The sequence below is a fragment of the Aquarana catesbeiana genome, linkage group LG03 (genome assembly GCF_042186555.1).
Source record: "Aquarana catesbeiana isolate 2022-GZ linkage group LG03, ASM4218655v1, whole genome shotgun sequence".
Classification (NCBI taxonomy): domain Eukaryota; kingdom Metazoa; phylum Chordata; class Amphibia; order Anura; family Ranidae; genus Aquarana; species Aquarana catesbeiana.
In genome coordinates, this window is record NC_133326.1 from 65,967,921 (window position 1) to 65,980,092 (window position 12,172).

Sequence of the window (12,172 nt, forward strand, 5' to 3'; positions counted from 1 at the left end):
CGTAGAGCCGATCAACTGCCCTGACTACATAGGAAGCGCTGGCAAGATAGTGTGGGACTTGGTGTCACCCTTATTCGGAAAGGGGTACCACTTGTACGTGGACAATTATTATACGAGCGTGCCACTTTTTAGTCACTTGTTTGATCATCAGATTGGAGCATGTGGCACCGTGCGACCTAATCGCCGGGGCTTTCCCCAGCTTAGGCTGGGGGAGAGAGCCTGCTTGAAGTATAATAATTTGCTCGCTATGAAGTGGAGGGACAATAAGAATGTTTTCGTTCTTACCTCCCTTCATGCAGACACGACGACCCAAATTACTACGGCGACTGGTGTTGTGAAGAAACCCCTCTGTGTCCACGAATACAACCTTAATATGGGAGGGGTGGACCTCAACGACCAGTTGTTGGCGCCGTACCTAATTGCCCGTAAGGCCAGACGCTGGTACAAAAAAGTGTCTGTTTATTTATTTCAATTGGCTTTGCTGAATGCTCATGTGCTATACAGAGCTTCAGGACGGACTGGATCCTTCCTTAAATTCCAGGAAGAGATCGTCAGAGCCCTTCTGTATCCAGACGGTGCTCCACCTCACCTTCCCCAACCAGATGCAGTAAGCCGGCTGCATGGGAGGCATTTTCCTTATGTCCTCCAGAGTACCCCTACCCAACGAGCCCCCCAAAAAAGATGTCGTGTCTGCAGCAAGCGCGGATTTAGGCGTGACACCCGGTATTATTGTCCCTCCTGTCCTGACAATCCTGGTCTATGCATTGGTGAATGTTTTGAACGCTACCATACACTAGTGGAGTATTAGCGTAGGGTTCAGCACGGCACAGACTAGGCACACTAACACAGGGTCTCCCAAGATGCCATCGCATTTTGAGAGACCCAAACCTGGTACAGTTACAGTTAAAAGTTAAAGTTACTAAAAAAAGTGTTAAAAAAAATAAAAATAAAAAAAAAAATACAAAAATAAAAATACAAAAAAAATATAAAATAAAAAAAAACAAAAATAGTTGTCGTTTTATTGTTCTCTCTCTCTATTCTCTCTCTATTGTTCTGCATTCTATACTGCAATGTTTTTTATACTTTGTTTTTTTATTGTTAACCACTTTTTTGTTTTCAGGTACGCCATTCAGCTGCAGAGCGGATTTATTTATCTTGACAGCAACAGCGTTTGCTCCCACGATATATAAAGCCGTGACTCCAGCGCTGTCGGAGGTGATTTCACCACCACAGTTACATACTTCAGCATATATGCCGAAGCGTGGGGGCAGCAGTGGGTGGAGGAGCAATTTGCTCCTGCCTTTTGCGGGAGGATGCCCCCATGCTTCGGCATATATATATTTTAGGTAGGCACAGGTTGCGTTAAATGTTTTATTTTTTACTATGGTTTTTTTTGTATTTGCTTTGCAGGTATGGTAAGTATTACTGTTATACTGTAATGTTACTTTGTTTTTTTGTTAACCATCATTTGCTTAGCAGGTACGCCATTCAGTTGCAGCGCGGATTTATTTATCTTGACAGCAACAGCGTTTGCTCCCACGATATATAAAGCCGTGACTCCAGCGCTGTCGGAGGTGATTTCACCACCACAGTTACATACTTCAGCATATATGCCGAAGCATGGGGGCAGCAGTGGGTGGAGGAGCAATTTGCTCCTGCCTTTTGTGGGAGGATGCCCCCATGCTTCGGCATATATATATTTTAGGTAGGCACAGGTTGCGTTAAATGTTTTATTTTTTACTATGGTTTTTTTTGTATTTGCTTTGCAGGTATGGTAAGTATTACTGTTATACTGTAATGTTACTTTGTTTTTTTGTTAACCATCATTTGCTTAGCAGGTACGCCATTCAGTTGCAGCGCGGATTTATTTATCTTGACAGCAACAGCGTTTGCTCCCACGATATATAAAGCCGTGACTCCAGCGCTGTCGGAGGTGATTTCACCACCACAGTTACATACTTCAGCATATATGCCGAAGCGTGGGGGCAGCAGTGGGTGGAGGAGCAATTTGCTCCTGCCTTTTGCGGGAGGATGCCCCCATGCTTCGGCATATATAAATGGTGCATGTATGCCCATCATTAGAAGTGGGCGGATGAAGGGAGGTATTCTAATGGTGGGCATACCCACTGATCAATATCTTTTTTTCGTTCAGCCCACAGGCTGCATGAAAAAAAAGTTTACAATACAAGGACCAGCAACGTACTGGTATGTTGCTGGACTTTGAGTGGTTATACCAGAATGATGCCTGCAGGTTTAGGTATCATCTTGGTATCATTCTTTTCAGCCAGCGGTCGGCTTTCATGTAAAAGCAATCCTAGCGGCTAATTAGCCTCTAGACTGCTTTTACAAGCAGTGGGAGGGATCCCCCCCCCCACCGTCTTCCATGTTTTTCTCTGGCTCTCCTGGCCCAACAGGGAACCTGAGAATGCAGCCGGTGATTCGGCCAGCTGACCATAGAGCTGATCAGAGACCAGAATGGCTCCAATCATCTCTATGGCCTAAGAAACCGGAAGCTATGAGCATTTCATGACTTAGATTTCGCCAGATGTAAACAGCGCCATTGGGAAATTGGGAAAGCATTTTATCACACCGATCTTGGTGTGGTCAGATGCTTTGAGGGCAGAGGAGAGATCTAGGGTCTAATAGACCCCAATTTTTTCAAAAAAGAGTACCTGTCACTACCTATTGCTATCATAGGGGATATTTACATTCCCTGAGATAACAATAAAAATGATTAAAAAAAAAATAAAAATGAAAGGAACAGTTTAAAAATAAGAAAAAAAATTAAAAAATTAATAAAGAAAAAAAAAAAAAAAAAAAAAAGCACCCCTGTCCCCCCCTGCTCCCGCGCAAAGGCGAACGCAAGCGTCGGTCTGGCGTCAAATTTAAACAGCAATTGCCCCATGCATGTGAGGTATCACCGCGAAGGTCAGATCGAGGGCAGTAATTTTAGCAGTAGACCTCCTCTGTAAATCTAAAGTGGTAACCTGTAAAGGCTTTTAAAGGCTTTTAAAAATGTATTTAGTTTGTCGCCACTGCACGTTTGTGCGCAATTTTAAAGCATGTCATGTTTGGTATCCATGTACTCGGCCTAAGATCACCTTTTTTATTTCATCAAACATTTGGGCAATATAGTGTGTTTTAGTGCATTAAAATTTTAAAAAGTGTGTTTTTTCCCCAAAAAATGCGTTTGAAAAATCGCTGCGCAAATACTGTGTGAAAAAAAAAAATGAAACACCCACCATTTTAATCTGTAGGGCATTTGCTTTAAAAAAATATATAATGTTTGGGGGTTCAAAGTAATTTTCTTGCAAAAAAAATAATTTTTTCATGTAAACAAAAAGTGTCAGAAAGGGCTTTGTCTTCAAGTGGTTAGAAGAGTGGGTGATGTGTGACATAAGCTTCTAAATGTTGTGCATAAAATGCCAGGACAGTTCAAACCCCCCCCAAATGACCCCATTTTGGAAAGTAGACACCCCAAGCTATTTGCTGAGAGGCATGTCGAGTCCATGGAATATTTTATATTGTGACACAAGTTGCGGGAAAAAGACAATTTTTTTTTTTTTTTTTGTACAAAGTTGTCACTAAATGATATATTGCTCAAACATGCCATGGGAATATGTGAAATTACACCCCAAAATGCATTCTGTTGCTTCTCCTGAGTATGGGGATACCACATGTGTGAGACTTTTTGGGAGCCTAGCGGCGTACGGGACCCCGAAAACCAATCACCGCCTTCAGGCTTTCTAAGGGCGTAAATTTTTGATTTCACTCTTCACTGCCTATCACAGTTTCAGAGGCCATGGAATGCCCAGATGGCACAACCCCCCCCAAATGACCCCATTTTGGAAAATAGACACCCAAAGCTATTTGCTGAGAGGTATAGTGAGTATTTTGCAGACCTCACTTTTTGTCACAAACTTTTGAAATTTGAAAAAAGAAAAAAAAATATGTTTTTCTTTCTTCATTTTCAAAAACAAATGAGAGCTGCAAAATACTCACCATGCCTCTCAGCAAATAGCTTGGGGTGTCTACTTTCCAAAATGGGGTCATTTGGGGGGGTTTTGTGCCATCTTGGCATTTTATGGCCTTCAAAACTGTGATAGGTAGTGAGGAGTGAAATCAAAAATTTATGCCCTTAGAAATCCTGAAGGCGGTGCTTGGTTTTCGGGGCTCCGTACGCGGATAGGCTCCCAAAAAGTCCCACACATGTGGTATCCCCGTACTCAGGAGAAGCAGCAGAATGTATTTTGGGGTGTAATTCCACATATGCCCATGGCATGTTTGAGCAATATATCATTTTGTGACAACTTTGTGCAAAAAAAAAAAAAAAAAAAAAAAAAAATTGTCACTTTCCCGCAACTTGTGTCAAAATATAAAATATTCCATGGACTCATCATGCCTCTCAGCAAATAGCTTGGGGTGTCTACTTTCCAAAATGGGGTTATTTGGGGGGGGTTTGTGCCATCTGGGCATTTTATGGCCTTCAAAAATGTGATAGGTAGTGAGGAGTGAAATCACAACTTTACGCCCTTAGAAATCCTGAAGGCGGTGCTGGGTTTTCGGGGCCCTGTACGCGGCTAGGCTCCCAAAAAGTCCCACACATGTGGTATCCCCATACTCAGGAGAATCAGCAGAATGTATTTTGGGGTGCAGTTCCACATATGCCCATGGCCTGTGTGAGCAATATATCATTTAGTGACAACTTTGTGCAAAAAAAAAAAAAATTGTCACATTCCCGCAACTTGTGTCAAAAAATAAAATATTCCATGGACTCAACATGCCTCTCAGCAAATAGCTTGGGGTGTCTACTTTCCAAAATGGGGTCATTTGGGGGGGGTTTGTGCCATCTTGGCATTTTATGGCCTTCAAAACTGTGATAGGTAGTGAGGAGTGAAATCAAAAATTTATGCCCTTTGAAATCCTGAAGGCGGTGCTTGGTTTTTGGGGCCCCTTACGCGGCTAGGCTCCCAAAAAGTCCCACACATGTGGTATCCCCGTACTCAGGAGAAGCAGCTAAATGTATTTTGGGGTGCAATTCCACATATGCGCATGGCCTGTGTGAGCAATATATCATTTAGTGACAACTTTTTGTAATTTTTTTTTTTTTTTTTGTCATTATTCAATCACTTGGGACAAAAAAAATAAATATTCAATGGGTTCAACATGCCTCTCAGCAATTTCCTTGGGGTGTCTACTTTCCAAAATGGGGTCATTTGGGGGGGTTTTGTACTGCCCTGCCATTTTAGCACCTCATGAAATGACATAGGCAGTCATAAAATAAAAGCTGTGTAAATTCCAGAAAATGTACCCTAGTTTGTAGGCGCTATAACTTTTGCGCAAACCAATAAATATACACTTATTGACATTTTTTCTACCAAAGACATGTGGCCGAATACATTTTGGCCTAAATGTATGACTAAAATTGAGTTTATTGGATTTTTTTTAGAACAAAAAGTAGAAAATATCATTTTTTTTCAAAATTTTCGGTCTTTTTCCGTGTATAGCGCAAAAAATAAAAACGGCAGAGGTGATCAAATTCCCTCAAAAGAAAGCTCTATTTGTGGGAAGAAAAGGACGCAAATTTCGTTTGGGTACAGCATTGCATGACCGCGCAATTAGCAGTTAAAGCGACGCAGTGCCGAATTGTAAAAAGTGCTCTGGTCAGGAAGGGGGTAAAACCTTCCGGGGCTGAAGTGGTTAATTAGCATAGTAAAGTATATCCTCCTGATTCAGTGTTCCTGGAATATCCCATATCACCCTGCACTTTCTCCTTTCTGTTCAGGTTTATCAGCAATAAAGCTTAAAAAGACAACCCCTAGACTGTTTACTGGGGACAGAGTGAATGGACTGTTGCTGGGGAGACTGGTGGCCTCTGTACTGTTTAGAAAAAAAAACAGTTAATATCAGTGGCCCCTGCTGGGGTAGTGCTACAACAAAATAATAATAATTTTCAAAAAAGAATGATTTCTTAAAGATAAAATAGCACCTCATCCAATTACACCTCTTCTCAAAAATAAAATGTTGGAAAATCTCTGTTTTTTTCCTTGCAAAATGTGCAACACATCCCAAACTTTAAGAACTTCCTCCTTTTCCTTCCATTCTACAGGAAAAAAGTTACACCATTTGGGACTTTATTACATGTCAAACAAAAGGAGCAATTTATTTCCATCGTTGTATGTGTGGTCTTTAATATGTGGGGAGGACCATGCGGCCATTAAATGTTCGCATCGGCAAACATTTGGCTAAATTCAGGAAAGGGCTCCCTTCAAATAGTTTATCTAAACATTTTGCTCAGTGCCACAACAGAAATCCCTCTCAGTTGCAAGTTGTGGGCATTGAGAAATATACCCCCCCATTGGAGGGGTAGTAACCTTAAAATACATATTTCTTGCTGGGAGACACAGTGGATTTTTGACATAAAATCTTACCAGCCCTGGGGTCTCAACGTAGCGTGGGATGTTAACTCATTCATAAATAATAATTATATTTTATATGAGATCCCTTTGTGGGTACATATATATATTGTTTTTATAAACCACTCAATGCTTCAATTAATTTTTATTTAATATATTTTCTTGGGTTGTGTTATATAGTCATTGAATGGTGACAGCATTATTATATATTTCAGATGTTTTTTAATTAGATTTTTATGAGTTTAGATATTTTTCATATATAATGCATATACAGTAGGTTGTCCAGTTTTTGATGTGACTACCAGATGGAGATGCAAAGAAAACAAATGTGGCGGCACATCCAGCAAAAAATCTTCATGTTTTATTATAGATCCATATTTTTTCGATATATTTCATGTTTATTTTATTTTTCCATTAAAACATTTTTCGCTATTCAGATATTTTTTATACCATATATACAGAATATTTTTTCCCTAGTTGATCATGCCCCGTTGGTAGCCAGTTCAGAGGGTTCACATCTCCTTTGTGTGAGGTGTCTTCGTAGGGGCATTGTTTTTGTTTACTGCATATGCTTTCAGTGTAATTCCTGGAGGGTGCATATCTCTGCATGAGATGTTTCCATAGTAGCATATGTCCCTATTGTGGGGTCACCAGTACGGTATTTGTACATTGAAAGCATATCCCCTCTCAAGCGTCTCTTCTCCAGAGAGAATAAGTTCAGTGATTGTAACCTTTCCTCATAACTAAGGTCCTCCAGTCCCTTTATTAGCTTTGTTGCCCTTCTCTGGACTCTCTCCAGTTCCAGCACATCCTTCCTGAGGACTGGTGCCCAGAACTGGATGGCATACTCCAGGTGCTGCCGGACCAGAGTCTTGTAGAGTGGGAGAATTATCGTTTTATCTCTGGAGTTAATCCCCTTTTTAATGCATGCCAATATTCTGTTTGCTTTGCTTGCAGCAACTTGGCATTGCCAGGGTGGCCTCGCTACGAAACAGGCTAAAGTCCCTGGAGATGTCAGCTATAGACAAATCCCTCCTATGGGCTAAACAAAAGTTCTATGAGTTCTCCAACAAGCCACATAGAATGTAAGTTTCCAGACTCAACCCTAGGCCCTTCCACTCCTTCCGGATCACCTTAAACAACCCGATGGGACCCCCACCCACTGCCCACAAACCATGACTCGGGTCTTTGGTAAGTTTTATGCTAAATTTTACAATTGCTTAACCCCAGAACTCCATCCCCCATTTGATCAGGAGACGTTGAATCAGACATAAAACTACCAAAACTGACCAAACCGGACCTACACATCTTAAACGCACCCATTACTGGAGAAGAATTAGCTAATACTATTAAACACCTACCTCTACACAAATCCCCTGGCCCAGACGGTCTCCCCTATTCCTACTATAGGACATTTTCACCGATCTTGTCACCTTACCTAATATCTCTATACAACTCCCTTCTACAGGGCAAGGCCCACCACCAATCTTTTCTTCATTCCTATATCTGGGTAATTCCTAAACCAGATAAAGACCCCTCTATTCCAGACAACCACCGATTGATTGCACTCCTAAATTCACCAAAATTCTGGTCAATTGCCTATCCCAATTCCAGACACACTGGGGACAACACTAGGTGCACCATCGATATTATCGGTATGCTGAACAGAGTATGCAGACCTGCACTGATCCTCAGCCTAGATTCCCAAAAGGCGTTTGATAGACTAAACTGGCCCTACATGTTTGCTATCCTTTCCAAATTTGTGATCCACAGTCCATTCATATCTGCTTCATCTCAGGTCCAAATGGCCTCATTTACGTCCCAGACCTTCCCTATGTCAAATGGTACCAGACAGGGTTGCCCTCTATCCCCGCTCCTATTCATTCTATGTTTATTCTGCTGACCCTCACATTTCCCTTCCATCCCTACACACCCACCTTTCTCGGTTTAGCTCCCTGTCTGGTTACAAAATCAACACCTCTAAGACGGAAGCCTTGCCTTTACATATCCCCCGGAAGATCTAAAAGCCCTAAAAAACTCATACCCATACCACTGGTGCATTGCATCTCTTAAATATCTAGGCGTACAAATTACCCCTACCCACTCCTCCTTGTACTCAACCAACTACACACCACTGTTTAAGGACATCAATGCCATGTTAACTTGCTGGAATCTACTTCCAATATGATGGTTAGGCAGAATCAATTCATTGAAAATGTCGGTCATGCCTAAACTACTATACTTTTTTGAGACCCTGCCAGTTCCCCAACCCATGTCTCAACTGAAACTGATCAAACGATGGTTCCTAAGATTCATACGGGGAATAAAGCACACAGAGTAGCAAGCTCAGTGATCTTCTCTCCCAGAAACCGAGGGGGTCTGGGGGCCCCAGACAATCACAAATATTACCTGGCCTCACATCTTCGTGCAGTGATATCCTGGTCTAGCCTTTCGCCGCCAAATAGGTGACTAGAGATGGGTTCTCTGTTTCCTACTTATCCCTGCTCCCTAATCTGGTCACCTCCACTGCACCAGGATCCCAAACTTTAAAGTCTATGCCTGGGCCTTATGCTGTTCTCATTAAAGATATGGCGTACTTGTGCTACAAGGCTCTCTCTCTCTTCGTCATGCCCCTCCCTCTCCAATGTTCTCTACAACCCTTTAATCCTAGACAGCCTATCCCACATTTGAATGCTTCCCTGGGCTCAAGCGGGTGTGTTCCAGCTCCGCCAATTTGCTCATCCAATTACCCGAAAGCTTCGGACCTTTGCGGACCTCCAATCTAAGCACCATATACCCAACAAGTTGTTTTACTCATATCTCCAAGTGAGTCATTACCTATCAACTCTCTCTCTGACCCATACTCTACCTAAACCAATGGCTTTTGAGCTCCTTTGTTCCCAAGGCCCCCATCAAATGCAGCTAATATCTACCATACCAGAACAGCTGAAGCTGACATGATTTGTCTGGCTGAGAGCAGACACTGCATTTTGTTTAATAGCCAAGAGGCTGAAAATTTTGCTTTGCAATATGGTCAAGTTGCTATTAAAGTGATAGAAAAGTCCGCTTTGTGATTTTTACTTACAGGTAAGCTTATAATAAAGCTTACCTGTAGTTAAAATGAATATCTCTTAAACGTGCACTGTTTAGGAGATATTTGCTCTTTTGGCAGCTAGTGGCGTCACTGGCTCATGCACTTTGAAGGAATGTCATGGTATGCAGTGGCCCTGTGCACAGAAGTGACATCATCGCAGCTCGGTCATTCAAGCTGCGGGAGCCTGCGAACCCGAAAGGAAGACTGGGAGAAGATGGAAGGCCCTGTCAGCGGTGACATTGCACAGCTGGAGGGCTTTGTTCTAAGGTAAGTATTTCATAATGTGCTAGTATAAGATGCATATTAGCACATTATGCCATTGCCTTGCAGGGGATTTTTTTTTTTATTCTGTGGTTTACTACCATTTTAAGATTTGTCACTAGCTTGGGGAAGGTGTAGCTTCCCTTAAGACCAAGCTATCATGGTCACTTGTGGTGTAAAGGTGCTATGTATGTGGGCTTAGGTATCCAGGAGTTTGTGTGTGTTTTTATCAAGTTTCTTTTACTTCTCAGGTGAGTTTCCTTAATTGTTTCAATTATCTGCTGCCTGGAAGATGTATCTACCTTACACACAGTACCATGCAAACGTTTTAGGCAAAGGGTGGTCAAAAATGCTGTAAATCTAAAATGCTTCAGAAAGTGTTAAAAGTGTATTTTTATCAAATAAAATGGAAAATAAATGAACAGAAGAGGAATCCAAATCAAATCAATATTTGGGATGACCACCCTTTGCCTTCAAAACAGCATCAATTCTTCTAGGTGCACAAAGTGCTTATGCACACAATTTTTAAAGGAACTCGGCAGGTAGGTTGTTACAAACATCTTGGAGAACTAACCACAGATCTTCTCTGGATGTAGGCTGCCTCAAATCCTTCTGTTTCTTCATGTAATCCCAGACAGACCAAATAATGTTGAGATCAGGGCTCTGTGGGGGCCCAACCACCACTTCTAGGACTCCTTGTTCTTCTTTATGTTGAAAATAGTTCTTAATGACCTTGGCTGTATGTTTTGGGCTGTCGTACTGCTGCAGAATAAATTTGGGGCCAATTACACACCTCCCTGATGGTATGACATGATGGATAACTATCTACCCGTATTCCTCAGCATTGAGGACACCATTGATCCTGACCAAATCTCCAACTCCAATTGCAGAAATGCAGCCCCAAACTTGCATGAACCTTCAACATGCTTCACTGTTGCCTGCAGACACTCATTATTGTAACACTCTAGCCCTTCATGAGCAAATTGGCTTTTGCTACTGCCAAATATTTAAAATTTTGACTCATCAGTCCAGAGCATCTGCTACCATTTTTCTGCACCCCAGTTCCTATGTTTTTGTGCATATGGCAGGGTAACAGGGCTAACAAACTCAACTATGCATGAAAACTTAGGAACTGGAGTGCAGAAAAATGTCATCAGGTGCTCTGAACTGCTGAGTGAAAATGTGAAATATTTGGCTGTAGCAAAAGGCAGTTTGTTCATGAAGGGCTGTTTTGAAGGCAAAGGGCGGTCACACCAAATATTGATTTAACTTGGATTTCCCTTCTGTTCATTTACTTTCCATTTTCTCAATTGATAAAAAAAACTATTAACACTTCTATTTCAAGAAAGCATTCTTAGTATACAGCATTTTTTCACACCTGTCTAAAACTTCTGCACAGTACTGTATATATTAAGGCCATCCAGTGCCCAGGGCAAAAATGCTCCTTTGTTGCCCGAGATTCCATCTGTAATCTATAGAGGAGTCCCTCCTTTAAGGTTGCATGTGGTTCCAAATGTCCCAAACCCCCCCAAAAAACCCATGAGTATGAGAGTTATTATCTGTGCAAGAAATATGGGGTTTGTAAAGTTAATACTTTGAAAGACATAAAATATACCTCTTTCCAGTCTTGATGTACTTCTAAATCTTTTGATATAAGGTCATTTATAACATGCACCACAAAGAATGTTGCCTATTTGATCCAATGTCTGTGTGGTCTACAATATGTGGGCCACATGGAACGCATGTTTCAGACTAGGATCAGTGAACACATTGCAAACATTAGAAAAGGTTCCCTAACCATAGTGTTTGAAAACACTATGCATTATATCTATTATATAACAGATATCTGGAAGGAACCCTCTTCATGGCCATAGACAACTTTACCCCCGGTTGGAGGGGAAGTCACAGTAGAAGGGAAATATCGAGATTAGAAACATGGTAGATTTATAGATACATTAAAGACATACTGTACATCCCATATGGGCTTAATGTTGAATGGGATGTAAACGTTTTCACTAATAATAGTAATTTTTTTTTGATCATCTAAATATGATTCTTTGTCTTAACCACTTGCTTACTGGGCATTTAAACCCCCTTCCTGCCCAGACCAATTTTCAGCTGTCACTATTTGAATGACAATTGCATGGTCATGCTAGTTTGCCCACATGAAATTTATATCATTTTTTTCACACAGATAGAGCTTTCTTTTGGTGGTATTTAATTGCTGCTGGGTTTTTTATTTTTTGCTAAATAAAACAAAAAGGGACCGAAATTTTGAAAAAAAAAAAAACTGTTTCATAGTTTGTTATAAAATTTTGAAAACAGGTAATTTTTCTCCTTCACTGTGCGCTGATGAGGCTGCACCGATGGGCACTGATAGGCGGCACTGATGGGCACTGAT